The 13,766-nt window shown below is 47.4% G+C and overlaps 1 long non-coding RNA gene across 2 annotated transcripts in view; it reads left to right on the top strand.

Moving 5' to 3' along the window:
- Positions 1–13,766, top strand: part of LOC124850733 — a 133,554-nt gene that overhangs the window by 77,008 nt on the left and 42,780 nt on the right. For both annotated transcript variants that reach the window (XR_007031535.1, XR_007031534.1), the window contains one exon: positions 8,751–8,847. This is a non-coding gene — a long non-coding RNA (uncharacterized LOC124850733). The remainder of the gene's footprint in view (positions 1–8,750; positions 8,848–13,766) is intronic.

Below are 13,766 nucleotides of genomic sequence, written 5' to 3' on the forward strand. Positions count from 1 at the left end.
CTCCACGTCCACCTGTGCCCCTGCTCCGAGCTCCGCTGGCACACCAAGCGGAACGTTGCTCTCTACGGCACAAACAGTTTCTGCTATCCGACCCTTTGGACACTTTTTCCAAACGGGCACCCGACGAGTGTGTGTCTGCTCTGTGCAGTGAGTGGCGGAGAGGTGGAGCAGCTCGTTCTCCGGAGGAGCTGTATGGGTGGATGCAAATGTCCCAGTGAACCAGAGACTGAACAAACTTTTTACGCTGGCCGCCCCCTAGTACAAAGTCCAATTGCAGAGAGGAGAGTGCAAACAGATGTAACTGACTCACACTTAAAACATGCAAATATGTAGTGGATATGTTAACGTCATTAGTATTCCTTGTGAGGGCCTGACGATCTGCCTCCATCTGGGCCTGTGCTGGGCTCCGTGTTGGGCCTCTCCCCACGTTAGACGCATCTCTTTCAGCTCGGCTCTCACAGTTCGCCACCATGTTGGTTCGGTGTGACCTCGTTGGCGTTATCCGGGTGCTGTCCATCTCGGAGCGGTCTTTGGTATACGGTTCTGATCCATTCTGAGGACATGCCCAGGCCTTTGTATGTGTTGGGCGTCCGATCTCTGGCACCACACTCTGGCTCCTTGTCTTCTTGTAAATTTCTTCATTTGAGATCTTTTCAGGCCAGAAGACGCAACGTAATTTTCCTGAGGCATCCTCCGTGCGAGGCGTTGATCTCGTTCATGACAGGTTTTACTATGCGACACATCATCCAAATCCTCAATTTTTCGCACACTGACCATGCACCGTCCGTCCATAGTCTACATTTTGGTAACTAGTCTTGTTAACACTCTAATTATTAATCACAATTAAATATTTCAAAATAAATAAAATAGTAATTGCAATTAATCCTTAATATGTTTCTATTATTATCATATTTAAATCAAGATACTGGTTGTGGTTGTGTTTGGATAAAGGAGTTCAAGTAGCAATGCCTGCAAACCTGGTGGTCGCTGTCACCAGATTTTTGTGTGACAATGTGTGTTTGTGTAAAAATTATGTTAAGAGTCTTCAAAAGAAATCACTTTTTCAGCCCTTGTACCATCTACATTGTTTGATTTTAAGGGGTAAAAAACAACCTTGACTGGCAAAACCACAAGTACACAAACAAAAGGATCTGCAACCTAAAAGCATACATTAAAAAAGAAAGACATCATCTGTTTTGTTTGTTAGAGGATCTTTGTATCCTCCTTCATAGTTCTGAAAAAGTCGCCATGGGGATTACAAGTGAAAAAAGTGTTTTTCCGGGCCGTATCAGTGTAATCTGTCGCCGCCGTCCGCCGTCTACCTCTGGATGCCTTTGTGAGACGTCACCGCCACTGTAAACAAATGTGCGTCGCTCTCAGCGATCTGGCGGATTTGTCGGCTTTGTCGTCTGCGAGAGCGTATATTTAGCAGATGAAACGCGCTGTTGTGACAAGCATGATAGAACACATACGTCGCTGAGGGCGATCCTCCCCTGTTTCCCCCCGTCGTGGCCACATAAGCAACTGATTGTGATTCACTTTTTCGGAGAGAGAGTGTGCCGCGGCGTTGTGTTGTGTTGTGTGTGTGTGCGCGTGTGTGTGTGTGTCTGCGTGTGTGTGAGCCGTTGGGCATCTCATGGCGCTTTCATGATGCCCGGAGCTCTAAATGTGTGTGTGTTTGAATGTGTGTGTGTGTGTGTGTGTGTTAGAGAGTTTGCTTATTCCTTTCTTTCTCTCCATTATGCCATTCTTACTTTTCAAACCGCTCCTCTCCTCTCCACACTTTAGAGTTGATGTAATTGCTCAGACACTGTGGATGTAAATGCTGCTTCGTGGCTGTGGCTGACTTAATGAACAGCAGGGCTTGCAGCCCTCTGGCGCCACTTAAACTTTAAAACATGTATTATGGAGGTGTGAGGGAATAGGAGAAAAAAAAAGGGGGGGAAAAAAGAGAAACAACCAAGTGGCCATCGCTGACCCCGCTCTCATCCCGCTCTTTTTCAGTCGCGGGGCTGGTGGAGGTCGACGGTGTTGAAACATTCATAAACCTCAGTGTTTCGTTGTCAAGCTGTAAGTGCATCACATCTAATCCCATCCTCTGTGTCTCCTGTCAGCCTCGTTCTGGTTTTAACAGCGGCTCTTCCTCGTGTCGTCTTCCTTAATCAAACAACCCGCGCGGAGGCAAATTTGTCCCGAGGCCTTCCAAGTGTCCAACACGTACCGAGCACACATTCTCCAGTGAATCTGTAATGAATTCAAATTGCCATGAAATAACTGCCACCCAGTGAACTTGGGCTCTTTGTGGCCCCCATTTCAGAAAATGAAAGCCGTAGCGGGAAGAACAAAGGCCTTTTTGTTACTTGTCCTTTAAAGGCCCCTACAACTGATCGTCTGGATCAGTCCCTTGCTATGAGGGATATGGTCCTACATGAACACAGACCTTGACCGGCCCTCTAGTCCCTCTGACCTAAATCCTATTGAGCACCTATGGGTCGCTACGTATTGGTGCATCCGCCGCCGCCATGTCCCGGCACAGACTGTCAAGGATCTCTCTCGCTGATGCCCTGATCCAGGTCCGGGAGGAGATCCTCCAGGACCCCATCAGGAGCCCAGACCTTGCCGGGAGGCCATACACACTACTGAGTCACGTTACGAGATGCCGCAATAAAATTCACGCAAGTGGTTTTCACTGACCGTTGTTGCGTCATGTTGCTCTCAACAAATTGTACAATGTACATCAGTGAAGATTTTCAACTTCAACAAGTAGTTCCACAAGATCTGATTTTTAATTTCCTTGTTTTTGTTTTTACTTAAACACGTTAACGTCGCTGCTTCTGCAGTCAGGAAGGTTTAATGATATGGGGAAATACAAACGACGCGAAGCCAAGTTTTCAAGGGCTTCGGAACCACCTGCTCCGACGGGCAACATCATTTACAGGATTTTTGACACGTCATTAGTAATTTGTTTCATCACTTAAAATGACCTGCTTAAGTGATGGTGGAAATGACGCTATGTTGTTGCAGTGACACGAAAAAAATCGATCGCGTGGTGGGTTGGAGTCGTTCATGTCTTCGTGCGAGACCAGAGTTCACCGCCCCGTCCCCTACTATGACGACCTTTCAAAGGACCATAGCGAGCAATGTCTTGCCGACACAACCCTGTTACCTGATAAGAACGTGAACATTTCGCCAACATTATTCCTGGAATAATAATATTCCTGAAAATGATGTTGTACGCACCCCCCGACAACATCTGGCCATGCTCCTGACGAGTCGGCAGATGGAGTCCTGGAGGATCTCCTCCAACACCTGGATCAGGGCATCAGAGAGCTCCTGGAACAGTCTGCGGCGGCACTCGGCGTCGTAAGATGCACGATACATGGGGCCAGTCAGTGTTCGTGTTCAGGTAGGACCATGTCTCTCCCAGCAAGGCACTGATACACTGAGGCATGTATAGCCTTGGTTCCTCAGCTCCTCGCCAACTCTGATGGCGCCATTGTCCTCGTATCTCACCCATCGCATGCAAAACCAGGTTCCACTGACTCGGCTCTATATGAGGCAACGTTTTGCGTTTCAAGCACTTCGGTGCTTCGGATTCTCCTGGTTTCAAGGCCCCAGAAAAGGCTTTTTGGGGCCTTTTGGCGAGGTCGTTTGTGCACGCAAACATTCTGTGAATTCTGAGCAACCTATCCCTGGGTCAGCTTGTGCTGAGTGTAAATATTACCGATGCGGATGAGGTAAGAGTTAGCTTAACGCTAACCCCGCTCTCTTTCGCTCTATCTCCCCTTCTGTGGGAATACAAATTTAAAAAGGCCATTATACTCCATCACCTCCGCTGTGCACAGTGTCACTGCCATCACTGCTGTGTCAAGTGTTTTATTTCTGTATTAGAGGGGGAGAGATAAGTGTGTGTGTGTGTGTGTGTGTGTGTGTGTGTGTGTGTGTGTGTGTGTGGGCCTTGCTCCGCTCTGGACTCACTTATCTCTCTTGCTGTGTAATGGATCCTACTGGATATTTGCATAAGGTATGGAGGTGATGTCATTTGGTCCTCAGAGCTGCATTTCAATGATGGTTGACTGTTGGAGTAGTGGACATACTCGGAACAAGCTGCGCCACTTCAGTTCTCCCTGTTCAAACTTTGATCCAACTTTTTATCCAGGAATTCAACTGGATAAAAGCATATACAGTATTTTTTTTTTAAACTCTATAGTGCACATATTCCTTTCCTATCTTTTCAGAGCGTGTGGTTTACCCGTGTCACTGTCACTGTTCAAATGTCAGCAAGGTGCAAAAACTTCCACGAACATGTGAACTAGTCCAGTCTACACAAAGGTCACATCCAATCACTTTAATTGTCTTTACAGTATTCCGAGCGCTCCCGCTAGATTTCCCCCTGGAGGATTCCTCTCGGTGCCTCAGCGCGGCCTCCCCTCACTAATAGCTGTTGTCTTAATACCAAAGTCAGGTATTTTTCAGGTTAAATTTGGGGTGGTGACGCCGGGCAGTGATATTAATCTTAGCGGCAACGTGGTGGCGGTGGTAATGAAGGATGCCCGGTGTTATTTGTATCCCTGCGTGTCGAGTGTTTTGTCAAAAGTAGGCGAGTTTTGCTTGCCTGGTAGATTTGTATTCTCCCCCGGGAGCCGTGGCCCAGTAACAGACAGCAGTTGCTCGACATAATTAGACCGGGAAGGTCCTTGTAAACTCATTAATATCTTGCCCGGGCTGAAATGGCTGGCTCGCCGGTGGTTCCTTGGCAAGGAACAGGGAGCAGATATTTTGATTCATTTTTTTCTTGTGGGGGGAAAAAAGGAAGATAAAGGGAAGATAGAAAGTGCAACTTGCAAAAGACAGAGATAGAGGGTTTGGAGTAAACAAGCCGAGGTGTTGCTTAAGCAGGGCTGCAGGGTTCACTAGAGAGCTCAGGAGATGGTTTGTAAAAGAATTTAAGTGATGATTGCTTTGCACGGCCTTTAGAGAAGAACACTGCTCCGCCGGAGATTGGTTACTTTTTCCGCCCCTTGCAGACAAAAGTTACACAAGGACATTGTATTAGGTGGAGCCTGTCGGGTCCTGTCTGGCTGTCGGGTATCAACCCTGTGTAGACAGAATAGTGTTTCTTCAGAAAAACACATATCGCTGTTTCGAATTATTTGAATGTAAATGTCATTTTGAGGGGAAACGACAACAAATTGCTACACGTAAGGAAAAAGTCGGGGGAAAAAGGAAGTTATCACTTTACAGACGGTATTGTCAGATATTAAACTAATTGATAAGTTGTTTGAATACTGATAGCAGCTCTAACGTCCCACGCACTTCTCTGGATTCTAGTTTTAGACCAGTCCTTATTGCGCAACCTAAGTAGACATTCTCCAGGAAAAGTTGAAATGAGCAGACACCTGGTGGCAGATGGCTGCTGTGCTGATGAAACACCCCCGATCTGACGAGAAAAGAATATGTGATGGAGAAGAGGTCAGATTGCGGATCGTCCCAGAATGCCCTGCTGTTCCTCTCCGCGCACAGATCAGTCCCGGGGGCGCACCTACGCACTTTGTGACCTCTCCGCTCAGCGGACATCATCAGGCAGATTAAAATCGGTTAATGTACTTAGGGCTAGTTGACTCACTATCCCTCGGACACACAAAGACACACACACACACACACACACACACACACACAAATAACAACCAGCCATTTGTCACTCACTTTTTAAAATGAATACCCATTGTTTTTGCTAAGCAGAGGATGTCCCGCAGGCTGCCTCGCAGGGTTGTGTGTGTGTGTGTGTGTGTGACTGTGTGTGTGTGTGTGTGTGCGGGATGCACATTAGATTCACTGAAGAGAGGGTTTCAGTGGATTACTACAGCCCCAAAGTGCTGTGCCCTTTCATTAACCTTGGCTTTTAGTTGTCTCATTTAATACAAAGCAAATTTCTAATCTGCAGCCTACTAAACAGTTCTGCAGCGCGTTCCGGTGCAATGTGTATGAGTGTGTGTGTGTGTGTGTGCGCGCGCGTGTGTGTTACTGTTACCCTTATTGCCTTGGGTTCCCTCTGCCTAGCCCCCTAATTACTCCCCGAAACAGGCGGCCAGGCTCCTCCTATGTGCTATCATCATTTTAAATTTATTTTGATTGATTTGTGTCACCTTTGACTATGCTTTGGGCCGAGGGTCGATAAATAAGGATCAATACTTTAATGTTTTCCTCTGAACCTTTATTAAAAAATAGATTGGCTATAAAGAGGGCCGAATTACGGGGAGGAGTGCCTACTTCCAATGCATGTCAACTGGAATCTAATTGAACAACACAGAACCAGTGGAGATTAGTCCGGGGATTGTGAGCTGCAGGAGGCCCCGAGTGTTCCAGAGAGGGGAGAGAGCCGGACAGAGGAATTGATGCTGGCTGGTGAAGGAGAGAGAAAGAGAAAAAGTTACACAGTTGTTTAGTCTATAGCTCGGAACAATGGTTGTTGTGCTTCTGCTCTGATTTTTTTTTTTTGACTATCCTATTAATTAAAAGATAGCGATGTGAGCGGCACTCACGACTCCACTGCTCTTAATGTGTCCGAGGTGGGACTTGCTTTTGGGGCTGGAAACAGGGCCACCCCTAACATTACTGTGGGCTACATACATTCTGGACGTTTCTTTACCCATATGTGTTTGGCCGGAGCGCGTCAGCCTGAGTCCGCCAAATAGGTCTAAAGCGCGATCGTCGCCTCCTCGGATGAGGTTGGATTTCACATCAGACAATGGCAAAGCAAGAAGGAACGAGGCAAAGGTAGAAACAAAACGAATTTCCCGTGATGCCCCTTGTCGGTCGGGGGTCCAGGGCTAAAGTGGCTGTGCCAGTGGCTTGGAAGGAAAGATTTGTGATGGGATTAGTTATGAATCTTTTCATGCGTTAAGGTTAGGGACACACCATGGTCTGATTTAATAAAGAAAACGTTCACTGTTAATAATTAGGCAACCTACAAAAAATGTATTGGCTGCTTCTGTTTAGTCGTATATGAAAGTACTTTCATGTCATTTCTAGGAGGAGAGGTTGAAGGTCAACACTGGAGAACACAGCAGCAGCTGGAGGCTTCAGTCCGTCCGGCGCACGGGGCCGGGCGGGGATCAGAGTTTCGAGGGCAGGGCCGGAAGCGTGTTGACGTGGGATTAAAAATGCTTGTGCTGTTATTTGTGTCGCCGTCATTGTCAGACGAACACAGAGAACGCGCTGTCCTCCGGCGCATCAACTGTCTTTCCAATCCACACCGTGATTAACCTTTTGTACAGGGCACAGATTATGTCTTAAATGTGGTTGCGCGTACACAGACAGGGGAGGCGCGATCGCGGGCGCTGCAGCGGAGCTCGGAGTTGTCCGTCTGTGGTTTTGTAATTGTACACGCGGCCACGTGCATTTGACTTCATCGATCTGTGAATAAAAAAATGTTATATTAATATTCCTGTGGTGGGATGAAATCTATGCCATGTCGAACAAATCCGAAAACCACATAGGTGCAATTTACAATGTGTCTGTTAATCAACCAACTCGGCAGCGTCGTGCTGGAGTACAGGGCGTTTCACTAATTTTCTACCAACTGCTTTAGGTTTTACGGTCTGAAACTTTACTGTTTTGAGTCTCAGCACTTTCCTCAACTGGGATTACTACAACAACAGGAGCAGGAGCATTGTTTCAATGAGAACATTTTGATCAACGCACCGCTCCCTACTTGTTCAGCCCCAAACAGCACTCGGCCAAAGGCAGCGTCAAGTTGTCGAACACACTGGAGCTTGTAAAAGCATTAAAGCCAAATACTTTTCTTTCAAATTGGCGAAAACCAAAACAAAGCTAAGAGGAAAATTAAAAAAAAAAACATCATTATAAAAGTGATATGTTAGTGTGTTTCCAGCTCGTTCTGCTGCCACAAAGTGACGCCAAATCTTTTTTTAGGTAACTTTCATATTTGCATCGTAGTGGGTAATAACAGTCCAAAAATGGACTGACCAAAATTGCCCATCATAGTCAGTTAACTAATAAGACTAATAACAAAAAATAAATCCGTTGATAACATTGTACTTACCAAAGTAATCACTGAAATCCAGTAACAAAGTGACATCGCTAAAAAACGGTCAAAGAAATTTCACGGCGTTCTGATTTCAGCAAAACCAATCAAACCTGCGGCTATGAAAACAGCACACAAGTTGTAAAACTTGTTTGTCTCCTTTGATTTGGTGAATGAGATGGGAAGATGCTTGAACGTTACAGTCAAAGTAGATGGAGGACCAGTGGCTCTTTAGGCTGGACCCTGTTTATTCAAATGCTCACAGACAAACAAGCTTTTATAGTCATTTGGAAGCTGTCAGCAGTGATTCCCTGCTGAGAAGGGATGGTCTTTCAATGGCCTGGCACATGCTAAAACCACAGTGAGGTACTGTGGTACTCTTTAACAGTGTCGAGACGAGAGATGCTGGAAAGACGGCCTGACATTTCAATATTCATCCTGTTTATTACACATTTCATCACCAGATTGCCACGATTTGTTTTTGTACTTAAAACAAGAACAAAAAAATCAGCAGGAATCCACATTTTTTTCCCCCCCCCCGAACAGAAGGTGGAATCACTGCGGCTCCCATATTTCACCGTGCTGCCACTTTTATTTGAATACCTGATGTGTGAAAGCCTCGTTAAATGCGAGGGATTAAACACAATATAAACCTGATCCGTTTCAGTAACTGCCTCTTAATCTGTCATTGTCTCCGTCTCAGGTGGAAGAAGAGCGACGTGTTGCCTCCCAGCTCTTCGCCGCTGCCTGTCTGTGATCCGCCATCAGCCCAGTGTGTGACTGGAGCCCACGCAAACCAGGTATGTGTGTGTGTTTTGTGGGAGAGACTCGATAGCTGAACCTTGCCTGCACATGCAAGTTTCCCTGGTCAATGTTTCTTAGATGTGAAATCCTGTCTGCAAGAAGATGTAAAAAGGAAAATCTTGAGCGCGCGCACAGACACACACACACACACACACACGCACACACACGCGCACACACACACACTCGTGCACAGTGGCCAGCGGAGGTTGGTAGGAGGGAGAGGTTAGGCTGGCGGGAGTGTCAGAGGGTACATGGGGCTGACTATAGTGCATTTTGTTGTAATGGCGTCCCAGTTGTCTTGTCAGAAATCAATGGGAATCAGGACTCTGTGCAAACACGGGGAGGTCAAGCCTTCGTCTGCCTAAATATTTAATTCAGCGAGAACACGTCTGGAGCTTTTAAAGATGAGTGCGCTGCCCTATCTCTTTTTGTTTTTTTTCCTTCCTGCCTCGAGTATTTGTGGACACTAATACACACGCACGTCATATTCTTTTTGGGGGTTTACGGTAAATGCACCGCCCACACAAACACACACACACACACACACACACACACACACACACACACAAACATCCATCCATGGTCTGAGGGGCACTACCAGTCCATCCTGCCTGGGTCAGGGTTGGGTTCAAATCAATTTCTAATGAATTATTAAGGGTGTGTGTATCAAACCAGTCATATAAAACAGGAAGCCAGTGAGTTGAGATGATGGACTGAGTCCACTCCTTCTGTGGACTGAACCCCCCTCCCCCCCCAAACTAAATAAATCTGAAATGAAAAATCTGATCAGAGGATACATCAGTCCGCCCCTCTGTGGGACTTCCTCCCTGGACTTGCTATTTTCGTTTTATTATTGGAATGACTTTCGCTTGTGCTTCACATTTTTTGGTAGTCAATCGCCTGCCAGGCTCCAGTATGCTCGCTACAACCAGTCTGGAGTTTGGTGCTGTACAATCTTCTGATCAGAGCTCTGATCGAAACTACAGTAAGAGGATACATTACTTAGCGGGTTCATCACTACAAGTGACCCTTTTCACATTAAACATATAGTCATTTGACCACCCCCCCCCCCCCACAAAAAATTGCTTCATCGGTTACACCACCACGCCGGACACTGCAGTTTTCCATCCTTCTACACCAAATAACGGCACAGTTAGACACATGGTCCAGTAATTAAGCCTAGCCATGAATAATTAGTATAAGTTTAGTAGTCGTGAACTCAGTACATGCTCGTGTCTGACCCCGAATAAAATATCTTTTCTGGGCGAGCTCCCCTGATCGCTAATTCTGACGCTTGCGTCTCGTGCGCGTCGTGGCTGGAGCATGAAGTTCACTGGCCACCGCCAGACGTGTCCCTCCGCCCACAGAGGACGTGTCAGGGTGGGGCCAGGGTGACCCAGATGGGCCCGCCGCCCCCGATCAATGCCGGCTCGTCTTAAGTGTGATCGCTGAGGACAGATAGGCAAACACACATAAAGGCACACGCGCGCACATACACGGGCAGAACGGCCACGCGTTGGTCGATGGGCACCCCCTGGGCTGGTCTGGAGAGGCGTCACATCTGAGAGGCATGTCGTTCCAGCCTGATGGGCAATCTGCCTCATCAAAAGACCTTTATCCCGATCAATAAGGCTTTTCGGCAAGGGAGCCCTGTGCCGCCTGTCCACAGTCCTCGTCGCACACCGCTCTGCGGGCGACTGCGTCCGCGCGTGCGCTCGACAGGGGATGTGTCGGTGTGTGTGTGTGTGTGTGTGTGTGTGTGTGTGTGTGTGTGTGTGCTGTGTGCATGTAAGACGCGAGGTTTTGTGTTCACTGTTGTGCACTAATAGGAGGGTTCACGTGTGCATGGCTCGGATGTTTGGAGTCTTTTGGGCTGTTTTTGTGTATTTGTCGCGGATGGATCCGAAAAGAAAAACTAAAATACGGTACACCAGTCGTCTGCGAGTTACGATGTGGCCCAGCTCTTCGGACTGTCTCCTCGGCTCCGCCGTGCTCTTCTCTCAGTTTCACATTAAAGCCGCACTCTTGAGTACTGCTGTCCTGGTGTCTCTGTGAGGATGTACTCTACACCTAAGACACACAGTGGTGCTTTGAACTACATGTTAGCGTCAGCCTCCTCAAACGGACGATGATAAGGCGCTCGCTGCGTACGTTTTCTTACCATTCTAAGCGCTAACCTGAACTGAGCTTGTAACCGTGAAGGTTGGCGTCACATCCCTGCACCAGGGGCCTGAGAAGCTGTGGTGGTGATGGTAGCAAACCAGACTGTGATTTGAAAGAGGAAGCGTTGTATTTGGTCAAAATGTCCTTGACCAAATGAAGGTTTGGAAAAGTTACTTACAGGTGAGGCTCGACTGCCATTTCCCTTGCAGGTGTATGATCATTAATACCGTCATACAGTCACTAGTAAACTAACCCGATGATGGCGCTTTGTAAAATGCTCAAGGATGGCCAAAGATTGAGAAGCGCCCACCGATACTATGACTTCACCGGGTAGTGTCAGGCCTCAGTGTGTGTGTGTGTGTGTGTGTGTGTGTGTGAGAGATGCTTTATGAGTGCTCCTCTCCCTCCACCATTAGGCTCCTCGCTCTGGCCTCTCCCTGTGGTGGTGTAATGACCTCCAATCGGCTCTTAGTGTATTGCCATTAAAAGGCCTTTTTCCGTCTATCCGCACGAAGACAAACTTTTCTCGAAATGTTTTATAACACACTCGAGGCCCGGCTGCCGCTCTAATTATTACAGATCTATAGTTTTTTTTTCTGACCACTAACCAACCGACGTAACGGTTATGGCTGGAGTATTTATTGCACTTGTTGTCCTTCGACTTCACGGAATGTGAAGGACGTTTTTGGATGTGTACTGCATTAGACGTGGAAGTTTGTTTGTGATATATTTCCTGCTTCACATCATTTCAAGGCAAATATTGGTCGAACAACTAGGATAAAAAAATATGCGTCCGGCCTGGGACCATATAAGATTACACTTTAAGTTATGTTTATAGCACAATTCTGCACCGAGTGGCTGGAAAAGTACACAGCCATTCTGAAGAAAAATGCATTTTTATAATTATAAGTATATATCTACCCCTCTATCTATTTTCTGTACCACGTATCGACTTCAGGGTCAATGGGGCTGGAGAATCTCTAAAACTGTTTGTTTTTTTTAAAAGGTCTCGTGAGGTGCTCCTGTGTTCGTGTTGACAATGGTCCAAAGAGGGAATGGTCCAGAACAAGAACGGGGGAAAGGGGAATGAGCTGCAGCAAGTGTGATCAGCGTCGGCTCCACAAACAGGACCTGATGGATCGGCCCGAATCCACATGGCATCTGCATCTTCCTGGGCATCAGTAGTCAAAAATGTTCCGTCGCTTCGGTGCGTGTGTGCTGGAGGAAGTATCGGGACCAGACCGCGTTCAGGATTCAAGCATTACGAGGGCATGGAAGGGAATTATAGTGTTTTTTTTCTTAAATTATAAGGACAGGCTCCAAGGCCAATAGAACAGGACGTGACCTGAGGAGACCTCGAAGCACGCCGAAGGCTTCAATACAGCGCTCCTATTGCAAGGTCCGTACTTTAATTATTGCCATAGCAACCTCCCAAACTTCACTGCCAGAGCTTAGGGTCGAGGTCGGACCACCGCTGACCACACGCACTTGAACATGCCTCATTTTGAACACAAAAGAAACACACACACGCTCACACACACACACACACACACACACGGAGAGAGAAATTGGTTGACAAAATCCTTTCTGTCTGATCCGGAGGAATGATTAAAGTTAGAAAAAAAAGTTTAAATGTAAACACAGCAGTTGTTTCCGCACAGGCTTGAATCAGTCCTCGTTCTTTGGACCCGGTTGCTTAGCAAATCTCTTGGCCGGTGTACGTCGTCTTCGTCTACTTCGCTGACGCGCAGATGGTTTTTTCACACGTTAACGCCATAAATCATAACACTCCGGGGAGAGGATTCCTCTGTGTGTGTGTGTGTGTGTGTGTGTGTGTGTTTTAAAGTGAATACGGGTATCTCGTCCTTTCCACTCTGCAGTCGCCTGTTCTGTTCTGTGAATCGCGATTCGTGAGTCAGCGCGTCCTCAGGTCTTTCTGAAGCGAATGAATGATGATCCCTCAGCGAGGGCGCCTGATCAAAGAAAGGGATTCAAAAATGACTCCGACTTGTTTCCGTCCGTCTCGTTTGTTTTCCCCTCAGCTGCCACTCGTTCCACCGTGTCACCCTGTCAGTCTCACCGTGGCGTTGTTCGGACGGCCTCTACTGTGCACGCGTCCGCACGTCACTTCATGCTACGTGCACTTATCTGCGTCTGTATTTTCAAGGTGCAATTCCACCACTGTCCATCGGCCAGAGCTCGTTTGCCGACGAGTCTCTCCATGGAAGTGTTTGCGCGCCTGGATGTGTCTTTTTGCTCTCTCTCTTTCCCCCGCTCCCCCTCCATCTCCCCCTCTCTAATATACATAGCAATGACCCCTGTCTCAGCCGCGGCCGGCGCCATGCTGTGAATTCCATCTAAGCAGAAAAACAAGTGGAGATTGTTATGCAAATGGCTGCGTGGTGGTGGGCCTTGTGTGGGAGAGGGAGAGGGAGAGAAAAGATGGCGATGTTTGTATCCTTACGCGTGCGCCGGGAGGCGGCGAGAGATGAGAGGAAAGAGGGAAGAGGGTACAGAGAGAGAGAGAGGCCAAAATGGAAGAAAAGATATTCAAAAGGGGGAAGAAACAAAAAGATTGAGGGGGGAGGGAACGTAGTGGAGATGCCGCAAACAGACAGGGAGGCATCACAAGGTGCCGCCTTGAATGGATGTTTACAGGAGTAAAAGCCGCCATAGACGGGCGCTCTATACCTGCTGCATGTGTTTATCATATATCATACGAGGTGTCCTCGCTGAACAACCAGCAGGGTGT

The sequence above is a fragment of the Scophthalmus maximus genome, chromosome 10, assembly GCF_022379125.1.
Source record: "Scophthalmus maximus strain ysfricsl-2021 chromosome 10, ASM2237912v1, whole genome shotgun sequence".
Classification (NCBI taxonomy): domain Eukaryota; kingdom Metazoa; phylum Chordata; class Actinopteri; order Pleuronectiformes; family Scophthalmidae; genus Scophthalmus; species Scophthalmus maximus.